Below are 13,681 nucleotides of genomic sequence, written 5' to 3' on the forward strand. Positions count from 1 at the left end.
TACATCTACACAGAATTATAAATAGTTTTTAAAGATTTATTTATTTGTATGAGTACCCTGTTGCAGTCTTGAGACATACCAGAAGAGGGTATCAGATATCATTACAAATGGTTGTGAGCCACCGTGTGGTTGCTGGGAATTGAACTCAGGACCTCTGGAAGAGCAGTCAGTCGGTGCTCTTAACCACTGAGCCATCTCTCCAGCCCTGGTTTTTTTTTTTTTTTTTTTTTTTTTTTAAGATCTCAGAAGATGGAAAGATCTCCCATGCTCATGGATTGGCAGGATCAACATTGTAAAAATGGCTATCTTGCCAAAAGCAATCTACAGATTCAATGCAATCCCCATCAAAATTCCAAATCAATTCTTCAACGAATTAGAAAGTGCAATCTACAAATTCATCTGGAATAACAAAAAACCTAGGATAGCAAAAACTCTTCTCAAGGATAAAAGAACCTCTGGTGGAATCACCATGCCGGACCTAAAGCTTTACTACAGAGCAATTGTGATAAAAACTGCATGGTACTGGTATAGTGACAGACAAATAGACCAATGGAATAGAATTGAAGACCCAGAAATGAACCCACACACCTACGGTCACTTGATCTTCGACAAGGGAGCTAAAAACATCCAGTGGAAGAAAGACAGCATTTTCAACAAATGGTGCTGGCACAACTGGTTGTTAACATGTAGAAGAATGCGAATCGATCCATTCCTATCTCCTTGTACTAAGGTCAAGTCTAAGTGGATCAAGGAACTACACATAAAACCAGAGACACTGAAACTTATAGAGGAGAAAGTGGGGAAAAGCCTTGAAGATATGGGCACAGGGGAAAATTCCTGAATAGAACAGTAATGGCTTGTGCTGTAAGATCGAGAATTGACAAGTGGGACCTCATGAAACTGCAAAGCTTCTGCAAGGCTAAAGACACCATCAATAAGACAAAAAAACCACTAACAGATTGGGAAAGGATCTTTACCTATCCTAAATCAAATAAGGGACTAATATCCAATATATATAAAGAACTCAAGAAGGTGGACTCCAGAAAGTCAAATAACCCCATTAAAAATGGGGCTCAGAACTGAACAAAGAATTCTCACCTGAGGAATACCGAATGGCAGAGAAGCACCTGAAAAAATGTTCAACATCCTTAATCATCAGGGAAATGCAAATCAAAACAACCCTGAGATTCCACCTCACACCAGTCAGAATGGCTAAGATCAAAAATTCAGGTGACAGCAGATGCTGGCGAGGATGTGGAGAAAGAGGAACACTCCTCCATTGTTGGTGGGATTGCAAGCTTGTACAACCACTCTGGAAATCAGTCTGGCGGTTCCTCAGAAAATTGGACATAGTACTACCGGAGGATCCAACAATACCTCTCCTGGGCATATATCCAGAAGATGTCCCAACCGGTAAAAAGGACACATGCTCCACTATGTTCATAGCAGCCCTATTTATAATAGCCAGAAGCTGGAAAGAACCCAGATGTCCCTCAACAGAGGAATGGATACAGAAATTATGGTACATTTACACAATGGAGTACTACTCAGCTATTAAAAAGAATGAATTTATGAAATTCCTAGCCAAATGGATGGACCTGGAGGGCATCATCTTGAGTGAAGTAACACAATCACAAAAGAACTCACACAATATGTATTCACTGATAAGTGGATATTAGCCCAAAACTTAGGATACCCAAGATATAAGAAACAATTTGCTAAACGCATGAAACTCAAGAAGAATGAAGACCAAAGTGTGGACACTGTGCCCCTTCTTAGAATTGGGAACAAAACACCCAGGGAAGAAGTTACAGAGACAAAGTTCGTAGCTGTGATGAAAGGATGGACCATTTAGAGACTGTCGTATCCAGGGATCCATCCCATAATCAGCTTCTAAACGCTGACACCATTGCATACACTAGCAAGATTTTGCTGAAAGGACCCAAATATAGCTGTCTCTTGTGAGACGATGCCGGGGCCTAGCAAACACAGGAGTGGATGTTCACAGTCAGCTATTGGATGTATCACAGGGCTCCCAATGGAGAAGCTAGAGAAAGTACCCAAGGAGCTAAAGGGATCTGCAACCCTATTGTTGGAACAACATGATGTACTAACCAGAACCCCGGAGCTCTTGTCTCTAGCTGCATATGTATCGAAAGATGGCCTAGTCGGCCATCAATGGAAAGAGAGGCCCATTGGACTTGCAAACATTATATGCCCCAATATAGGGGAATGCCAGGGCCAAAAGAATGGGAATGGGTGGGTAGGGAAGTGGGGGGCGCTATGGGGAACTTTTGGGATAGCATTGGAAATGTAATTGAGGAAAATATGTAATAAAAACATTAAAAATTTAAAAAAAAAGTTTTAAATTATAAATATTTTTAAAGAGACTGTAACGTTGAAGATCATCGCCTGAAAAATGAGATACATTTTAATGTCATGGTCTTAGTTGGTCCCTATAAGAGCACGGCTGATATTCTGGTGGTGGGGACAGGAAAACTGATCATTTGGACCTGAGTTTTGTAGGACATTAAAGGAGATATTTAACATGAAATATGTGACGTAAAAGAGGGAGACCTTATTCATTCCAATACCTGGTTGTGAGAGCACAAAGAAAAACTTAAAGTTTATAGTTTTACTCATAATAAAATTATTATGCATTGTCCAAGCAGATAAAAAATGATAATTTTTGCTTGGCCTAGTTGGCTTGAGTTCTACAAGTTAGAAAAGAGATTAATAAACTGACAACTGAATTTATAGCTTTTAACATGTGCTTGACCCAAGTTGTTTGGGCTGATGACCTCACCTTTTTGGACTGGACTCTCACCCAGTTCCTGAACCCCAGAGGGTTGACAGTTTGCACAACATTTTTCCAGTCTTCTCTGTTGGGATGTTACCATGTGGTTTTTTTTCCCCCTCTGTTACTCTCGGGAGTTTTATTCCAACTTCTATCACTAATAGCTCAGTTGCTTGACTGAGATATTCCTAGCTATTGTCTCAGAAGCTATTGGAAGTACAGAAAAGACAAACTGAATAAGGACCCTGTCTCTTGTGAGGCTATGCCAGGGCCTAGCAAACACAGTGCTCACAGTCAGCTATTGGATGGATCACAGGGCCCCCAATGGAGGAACTAGAGAAAGTAACCAAGGAGTTAAAGGGGTCTGCAACCCTATAGGTTGGAACAACAATATGAACTAACCAGTACTCCCCAGAGCTCGTGTCTCTAGCTGCATATGTATCAGAAGATGGCCTAGTCAGCCATCATTGGAAAGAGAGGCCCATTGGTCTTGCAAACTTTATATGCCTCAGTACAGGGGAACGCCAGGGCCAAGAAGAGGGAGTGGGTGGGTAGGGGAGTGGGGGCTGAAGGGTATGGGGCCTTTTGGGATAGCATTGGAAATATAAATGAAGAAAATACCTAATTAAAAAAAAAGAATTATTCCTGGGGTTGGGGTGGGGAGACTGTTCAGTGATAAAGCACTTGTCAGGAAAGAGTGTGGAAAATATCTTGATCCCTAGAACATATATAACTGCTGGGTGGGTATGGTGGACCGCCGGTAATTCTAGACTTGGAAAGCAAAGATGGAGCCCCAGAATAAGCTTACTCTAGAGACTAGTTATACCCACAGTTTCTAGGTTTGATGGAGAGGCATATATGCACATATGCTTCTACATACCTGTGTCCATACAAACATATGCATATCACAAAGAGACACATATATGCATGTGTATGTGCAAAAATGGGGGGAAATCATTCTTTTAGATTCCCTAAAGTAAATCTCTGAAGCTGCATGGGCACACCAACTGCACAACTGAAGCAACAATGCTCCTGCTTCAGTGCTTGCAGACACTTGGAAAATTGTTTGCTCTGTGTACTAGAATCACACTGTAGGGCAGTGGAGCTTTCTGAAAACATTGAAAATTAGAACTAGTTACTCTAAAGCTCACTGATGAAACTGATAGCAATTGGAGGCAAAAGCCCCCATGAAAGCTGCTGGATTTGGCCATCTGTGTTCCTTCAACCGCAAGTGATACACTCATACACAGACTCACATAAAAATAAACCTTAAAGATGTTAACTGTAAAGATGTGTATAATATACCTAGTTTCTGGATATTAGCACAATGATGACATTATTTTTATTTATTAGCTCTTTTTTGTCTTCTATGCTATTTCTGGTATGTATAAATACCTGTTACATGGAGACATCAAATATCTGTTGAATAAACAGATGCAAGAAGCATTAAGACTTCAAACTACAGCACCAAGCTCGTGACTTCATTGTGTGTGAAAAAAAAAAAAGTAGCGAAAATGCACAACATTGAAAGTTGGCGTTTTATCATTTCTTAGGCACTAATCCACATTCCTTATATAGGAAGTGCTAAACAGGAAGTCATGTCCCAAATTGAGCTAGCCTGGGGAAGTCCAAGAAGAAAGGGGCTATGGGAAGAAAATCAAGTGTGAAGATCAACAGGAAAGGATAGATAACTAGTGAGCACACAGAGCTTTAATCCATCACAGAGAAGCCAGCTGTGGCCTGAGTGCAGCAGTCATTAGATCCTGTTTCCTAAGGTCCTTCCACAGCTGTACATTCCTGTGTAGTCTGACTGGGGGTGCTATGAGTCAGGTATCCTACACCACAGTCTTAGTCTTCACTACAGATATTTGAGAATGGAAAGTCCTCCCGTTCTTGGTGTCTGAAGACAGCCCTGCTGGGATGCACCCCACCCCTAAACCTTGAATCACTTATTTTATGAAGAGGGTGTAAACATTTCTCTTCTGCACTGTAACGAAAGCAAGATCTCCTTGTGAAGGTTTGCTGATGATGTCTGGCCAGATGGCTTCTACATCCTGCATTTCCGCCCTGTGCCGAGCTTTGATGATCCTCAGCTGCACAGGCCCCATGGTCTGCTTAACTTTTTCCCAGAGTGCTGTCAGCTGGGAAAAATGATTCCTTGTGGATTAAACACTGGACAAGTTATTTTATATAATCGTGTCCAGAGAGCAAATTAAAATGAACAAGAATAATGGCTGAGCAAACCTTCATAAAATTCAAATTTAGCATAGGATGACATGTTTTATATTTGTTGTTGTTCTTGCTGCTGCTGCTGCTGCTGCTGCTCGATGTCTTCTGCCAGTAGGATGGCTCAGTGGGTAACTGCGCTTGCTGCCAAGCCTGATGACCTGAGCATCTGAATTCTATCCCTGGGAACCACATGATGGAAGGAGAGAACCAAAGCCCATAAGTTATCCTCTGACCTCCATACATCTAACATAGGACTCAGGCACACATGTGCTTGCACAGGAACACACACCCAAAACACAAAATTTAAGTTTTTAAAATTTCTCATCAAAAACTTGTGATTAGAGATAGTAAATATTTTATTTATTATAAATAAATATATGAAAATAAATATATTTTATATGTATCCATAGGTCATACATGTGTTATATGGATAGGTGTTCTGCTTACATATATGTCCATGTACCACTTGCATGAATGGTGCCCATGAAGGACAGAAGAGGGCATTGGATCCCCTGGAAAAGTTATGGAATGAGGGTGCCATGAGGATGCTAGGAATCAAATCTCAGTCTTCTGGGAGAGTTGCAAGCACTCTTAACAGCTGATCTATCACTCTAGCCCTAATATTTATTATCTTTATATTATGCATCATTAGCAATAACTACTGATAGCTGACCTGTTTTATATATTCAATTAATGAATATGTATTGTTCATATGTAAATCTATCAACATAAGCGATTAATGTAATTGGTATATGCTTAGTGGCTGACAGGATAAATTGTTTTTAGAAATGTCTCTCTTTTAAAATCTTGTTCCTATCACTTTTTCTGCCCCAGGTATCACGCGTCACTTTGTCACTTGAGCACAGTGAGCATGCGTTTTCAGGCATCAGATGCCCGGTCTTGCAACATTCTCTCTCCTCCCTGCTCTCTCCAGAATCATCAAGGAATGTTTTTAAATTCCAGAACTATTTCTCTCACCCATCCCACCCAGTTCCTTGGTCCTTGGGAGAGATGATGTCGTCCTCTATCATTTGCTGCTTCCTTGACTCTTTGTCCCCTGGGCACATGCTGCTGTCTGCAGTGACGCATCACTTCAAAGAAGGGCCCTGAGTGCCATCTGGCTCCCACAGAGTAGCTAAAACCAGTGGGTATCAGTTCACAAGAAGTTCTTAAGAGCTGTGGGAGAAAACATCAGGATTTTTACACTCTGGGAACCATCCACATATCAGCACACACACAAAATCATTGAAACCAGACCGAACAGGGTTGCTGTCCTTATTGTTACACCAAGTATCATACACTGTATGATTCTACCATCCCTCCCTTCCTCTTCCCCTCCTTCCCTCCCTCTGTGTTCCTACAAAAAAAAATTCTCTTTTCTTCTCTTCTCTTCTCTTCTCTTCTCTTCTCTTCTCTTCTCTTCTCTTCTCTTCTTCTTCTCCTCTTCTCTTCTTCTCTCCTCCCCCTCTTCTTCCTCTTCCTCTTCCTCTTCTTCTTCTTCTTCCTCTTCCTCTTCCTCTTCTTCTTCTTCTTCCTCTCTCTCTCTCTCTCTCTCCCTGTCAGGGATTGAACTCACTTCCTAGTCCTTATGAGGCAAATGCTCTACAACTGAGCCACATTCCCAACCACAGTGAACTTTAGTATTTAAAGAGCCACATTTACTATCATCAGCATCTTTATTGCAGAAGAGGATACTGACCTCTCCATGAGTCTGCATCATCTCTGCATCAGGAAAACAATGATCAGCTTTGAAATAACATTGGCTCCCATCATGCTCTGTTCCACTCACACACCCACACATATTAAAGGCACTGCTGTGAAAAAATTGGGTCATGTGGCATACTGTTCAGCTAGACTAAGACTCCACTTCCTGATCGTGTGAGGCATGCCCTTGTCTTCCGCCGAGGAATGTTTTGGCTCTAATTTCATTAATGCTAGTAGGATTTGTCTGTTTCTAAGAAATATAAAACAAGAATCTTATGAATGCATTTCTGTGCCTCAGTTACAAAATGTCATCCTAACGATTTCATAAAGTGTTAGAAAATGTTGGGGGAAGCGTCAGGAGCAAACAAACTAATATCTAACAGCTGAAAAATCCTCTGTGTCTGCATTTCTGAATGTTTGACTCATGTGTGGAGGTTCTGGAAGATACTGATACTTGGAGACCATCTCCAACAGTTCTGCTTTCTGTGGTGAGGTGTGGTATGTCCCCAGCACCAGGGTTTCTGCACAAATCTCCCTGGGCAATTCTACCTCAAGCTGAGACTGAGAATCCTCTGCAGGAGTGTGTGTGTGTGTTTGTGTGTGTGTGTGTGCTGGGTGCACATGGTTGTATGCATATGTATGCACTGCCTCTGTGTATTTGCATATGTATATATGTGCTTATGTGTGTATTTTTTTTTTCAGAATCTCATCAAAACTTACATTCCTTCCCTTGGAGTACTAAAAGACATTACCTCTTCATGTGAGAAGAATATGTATTTGGTTGTAGATTAGAAAGTTCTATATATACCTGCTAGGAGTGTTTGGTTTATGCTACTGTTCAAGTCAGTTGTTTATGGGTTTCTTTCTTCTTGTCTTATTTATTTATTTTTACAGATGTGTTTTCTTTATGTATGTGAAAACTCTATTTGCATATATGTCTATTTGCATGTATGTCAGGCATATATTTGCCTGACAGAAGAGATCATCAGACAGAAGAGGGCATCATATCCCACTATAGATGGTTTTGAGCCACCATGTAGTTGCTGGGAATTGAACTCAGGACCTCTGAGGGAACAGCAACTGCTCTCAACTGCTAAGTCATCTCTCCAGTCTTTGTCTTATTATTTAAAGCATGGTTTTAAAGTCTCATACTTTATTACACTGACCTCAGTTTCTCTTTTCAGATACATCAATTATAGCCTAGTCATATATAACTATATATAACTATATATAACTATATATAACTATATATATATATATATATGTATATATATATAATGTGTTTGCAGTTGAATGTGGAATATTTATATCGTGTTAGGCATAATTATGACCTGGTTGTTGTTGCTTCCATAAATAAAGCATGGCATAAGGAGACATAGTTTTATGTCAGTTTGACAAGGGACAGATTTGTAATGACAAATCTTCATTGTCAGCTTGACTACATCTGGATTAACTAAAAGCCCAAGTGGCTGGACACATCTGTGAAGGATTCTTCTTGATCCTATTATTTGAGATAGGCAAACCTACTCTAAATCTGGGCCACATTTTTTATGGAATTCTATTTAAATAATGTGGAAGAAGAAAGCTTGTGCCCATTGCCCTCATTTAGTTGGCAAATTCAAATATCATGTTGCTGAGGCATTCCTTCATGGGCATTAGATAGAGGCTACTTCATCAGTATCTGATGTATACTGAATACTACCTGAGACATTCAGCCTCATGGACTGGAAAACTACTGTATTTGGGGACATTCCATCAAGAGGGAGCCGTCATTAGAATAATGGGAACGGAACATTTAATTCACTTTAATAATAATTATATACTTCTGCATGGTCCTTGCTACTGGGCAGATCCCTAGTTGGTTTGCTCCCATGAAGACTCCATATCACAATCCATCCTAGAGGACCCGCTGCACTCAGAGCAGTTGGTAAGAACCCTCCCCCAACCCCACCCCCACTCCCACCTCTAGTCACAGAGGTGCTGCTGGGAGCCTGGTGGACTCAGGACCCATCACCACCAAAATCCCTGCCATCCTGAATACCACTTCCCCTCCTTCCATCCCTTCCACCCCTTCTACCTGGTCCTTGCTGCTGGGGCAGATTCCTAGTTAGTCTGCTCCTGTGAAGACTCCATATCCTGATACACCCTAGAGGACACACTGCACTCAGAGCAGTTGAGAAGTTGAAGACTCTGCACTCAGAGCAGTTGAGGATCTGCTGCACTCAGCGCAGTTGGACAACAGCTTGACTGCTCCAAGGAAGACCCAACAGTCTAAAGGTCTCCCAAGAGATCTACTACAGCCAGGGCAACAGATCAGCAGCTTCTCAGCCTCTGCAAAGAGCCCCAAGTTGGAAGGCCCCACAGGTGGTCTGATACAGTAAGGACCACAAGCCTACCAGGAGACTGGAAGCAACCCAGGGACAAAAGAGGCGGATTCCATACAGTCATCCAGATCAACAAACATCAGGGATATCCAGATGGTGAAAGGCAAATGCAAGACTGTAAGCAACAGAAGCCAAAATACATAGCCATCATCAGAACCCAGTTCTCCCACCACAGCAAGCCCTGAATACAACACACCTGAAAATCGGGAATCTGTACTAAAATCCTATCTCATGAAGATAATAGAGTCCTTTAAGGAGGCTATCAATAACTCACTGAAAGAAATAGAGGAAAACACAGGCAAACAGGTTAAGGAATTGAATAAAGCGATCAAAGACCTAACCATGGACGTAGAAACAACAAAGAAAACACAAATGGAGGCAAACCTGGAAATGGAAAACCTAGGAAAGAGGTCAGGAATTACAAATGTAAGTATTACCAACAGAATACAAGAGATAGAAGAGGGAATTTAAGGTGTAGAAGATACAGTAGAAAAGATTGACACAACTGTCAAAGAAAATTTAAAACATAAAAAACTTCTAACCCAAAGCATCCAGGAAATTCAGGATACAATGAAAAGACCAAATCTAAGGATAATCAGAATAGAGGAGAAATAAAGATTCCCTGCACAAAGGACCTGAAAATGTCTTCAACAAAATGACAGAAGAAAACTTCCCCAACCTAAAGAAAATGATGGACATAAAGGTACAAGAAGCCTATAGAATACCAAATAAATGAGACCAGAAAAGAAAATCTTGTCACATAATTATCAAAACATTAAATAGACAGAGTAAAGAAAGAATATTAAAAGCTGCAAGGAAAAAAGGCAAAGTAACATACAACGGTAGACCTATCAGAATTACACCAGACTTCTCAACAGAGACTATGAAAGACAGAAGAGCCTGGTCAGAGGACATGCAGACTCTAAGAGAACACAAATGCCAGCCCAGGTTACTATACCCAGCAAAACTCTCAATCAACATAGATAGAGAAAACAAAATATTCCAAGAAAACCCAAATTCATACAGTATCTATTTACCAAGCCAGCCTTACAGAGGATCCTGAAAGGAAAGCTTCAACACAAGGAAGATATCTGCACCAAAGAAAGGACAAGATATTAAGCATCTCACAACAAAGTCAAAAGCTGAGAGCCACAGCACATAAAACCACTTACAAAAACAAACATGTCAGGAACCAACAGTCATATCTCTTTAATGTCTCTCAATATTAATGGACTCAACTCACCTTTAAAAAGACATAAGCTAACAGACTGGATATGCAAACAAGATCTAACATTTTGCTGCATACAAGAAACACACCTCAACAACAAAGACAGGCACTATCTCAGAGTAAAATGATGGGAAAATGTCTTCAAAGCAAATGGTCCAAGGAAACAAGCAGGATTTGCCATCCTTATATCCAAAAAACAGACTTTCAACCAAAAGTTATCAAGCGTGATGAAGAAGGACACTTCATATTCATCAAGTGGAAGATCCACCAAGAGAAAGTCTCAATTCTGAACATCTATGTCCCAAATTCAAGAGCACCCAAATTCATAAAAGAAACTTTACTAAAACTCAAAACTCACATTGAACCCCACACAATAATAGTGTGAGATTTTAACACCCCACTCTCACCAATGGTCAGGTCATTGAAACAGAAACTAAACAGAGACAGTGAAACTAAGAGAGGTTATGAAACAAATGGATTTAACAGATATCTACAGAAAATTTCACCCTAAAAGAAAAGAATACATCTTCTCAGCACCTCATGCTACCTTCTTCAAAATCAACCATATAAATGGTCACAAAACAACCCTCAACCAATACAAGAAGATTGGAATAATACCATGCATCCTATCAGTCCACCATAGTCTAAGACTGGTCTCCAATAACAGCAAAAACTACAGAAAGCCCACATACACGTGGAAAGTGATCAAGTCTTTACTCAGTGATAACTTGCTCAGGGAAGAAATAAAGAAAGAAATTTAAGACTTTCTGGAATTTAATGAAAATATTGACACATTATACCCAAACCAATGGGACACAATGAAAGCAGTGCTAAGAGGAAAGTTCATAGCACTAAGTGTCCTGGTAAAGAAATGGGAGAGATCTTATATTAACAACTTAACAGCATGCCTGAGAGCTTAGAAAAAAAAGAAGCAAACTCACCCAAGAGGAGTAGAAGGCAGGAAATAGTCAACTCAGGGCTGAAATCAACCAAATAGAAACAAAGAAAACAATACAAAGAATTAGCAAAATCAAAAACTGGCTCTCTGAAAGAATCAACAAGAAAGATAAACCCTTAGTCAAAATAACTAAAGGGCCTAGAGGCAGTATCCAAATTAATAAAATCAGAAATGAAAAGGGAAACAACAGAAATGGAGGAAATTCAAAATATCATCAGATCCTAGTATAAAAGCCTATACTCAACAAAACTGGAAAAATCTAGATGAAATGGAAAGTTTTCTAGACAGGTGTCATACACCAAAGTTAAATCAAGAGCAGGTGAACTATCTAAACAGGCCCATATCACACAAGGAAATAGAAGTCATTAAAAAACTTCCCAACCAAAAAAAGCCCAGGGCCAGAAGGATTTAGTGCAGAATTGTACCAGACCTTCAAAGAAGACCTGGTACCAATTTTCCTCAAAGCATTCCATAAAATAGAAACAGAAGGAATACTACCTAAATCATTCTATGAAGCCACAATTACTCTGATACCTAAAGCACACAAGAACCCAACCAAAAAATAGAACTTGCTTATGAATATTGATACAAAAATACTCAATAAAATTCTTGCAAACCAAATCTAAGAACACATCAAAACCATCATTCAGCACGATCAATTAGTTTCATCCCAGGAATGCAAGGTTGGTTTGATATACAAAAATCCACCAACATAATCTACTATATAAACAAATTCAAAGAAAAAAATCACATGATCATCTCCTTAAATACTGAAAAAGCATTAGGCAAAATAAAACACCCCTTCATGTTAGAAGTACTGGAGAGATCAGGAATGCTTGAAGGCCCATTCCTAAAAATAATAAAAGCGATTTACTGCAAACCAACAGTCAATATCAAATTAAATGGAGACATACTTGAAGCAATCCCACTGAAATTGAGGACAAGACAAGGATGCCCACTCTCCCCATATCTATTCAATATAGTACTTGAAGTGTTAGCTAGAACAATTAGGCAACAAAAAGAGATCAAGGGGATACAAATTGGTAAACAAAAAATAAAAGTATTGCTATCTACAGATGATATGATAGTATACATAATTGACCCCAAAAATTCTACCAGAGAACTTCTCCAACTGATAAACAACTTCAGCAAAGTGGCCAGATATAAAATTAACTCAAATAAATCAGTAGCCTTCCTTTATACAAATAACAAACCGGCTGAGAAAGAAATTAGGAAAACAACTTCCTTCATAATAGCCACAAATAATATAAAATATCTTCAGGTAACTCTAACCAAACAAGTGAAAGACCTGTATGACAAAAACTTCAAGTTACTCAAGAAAGAAATCAAAGAAGATCTCAGAAAATGGAGAGATTCCCCCATGCTCGTGGATTGGCAGAATTAACATAGTAAAAATGGCTGTCCTACCAAAGGCAAACTATAGATTCAATGCAATCTCCATCAAAACCCAACACAATTCTTCAAAGACATGCAAAGAGCAATTCTCAAATTCATCTGGAAAAGCAAAACAAAAACAAAAACAAAACAAACAACCAACCAAACAACAACAAAAAAAACCCCCACAACCTGGAATAGTGAAAACAACTCTTAACAATAAAAGAACAGCTGGGGGAATCACTATCCCTGACTTCAAGCTTTACTACAGAACAATAGCGATTAATAACTGCATGGTGTTGGTACAGAGACAGACATGTTGATCAATGGAATAGAATTGAAGACCCAGAAATAAAACCACAAACTTACCATTACTTGATCTTTGACAAAGATGCCAAAAATATACAATGGAAAAAAGAATCTTCAATAAATGGTTCTGGTCTAACTGGCTATCTGTATGTAGAAGAATGAAAATAGACCCATATTTGTCACCTTGTACAAAGCTCAAGTCTAAGTGGATCAAGGAACTCCACATAAAACCAGATACACTGAATCTAATAGAAAACAAAGTGGGAAAGAGCCTTGAACTCATTGGCACTGGGGGAAATTTCCTAAACCGAACTCTAATGGCTCATGCTCTAAGATCAAGAATTGATAAATGGACCTCATGAAACTAGAAAGCTTCTGTAAGGCAAAAAATGCAGTCGGTAAGACAAATCAGCAACCTACTGATTGGAGAAAAAAATCTTCACTAACCCCACATCCCACAGAGGACTAATATCCAAAATATATAAAGAACTCAAGAAGTTAATCACCAAAAAAACAAACAACACAATCAAAAGATGGGGTATAGAACTAAACTGAGAATTCACAACTGAGGAATCTTTAATGGCTGAAAACACCTAAAGAAATATTCAAAGTCCTTAGTGATCAGAGAAATGCAAATAAAAATAACCCTGAGACTCTACCTTACTCCAGTCAGAATG

The sequence above is a fragment of the Mus caroli genome, unplaced genomic scaffold, assembly GCF_978045245.1.
Source record: "Mus caroli unplaced genomic scaffold, Mus_caroli_1 scaffold_7, whole genome shotgun sequence".
Lineage (NCBI taxonomy): Eukaryota > Metazoa > Chordata > Mammalia > Rodentia > Muridae > Mus > Mus caroli.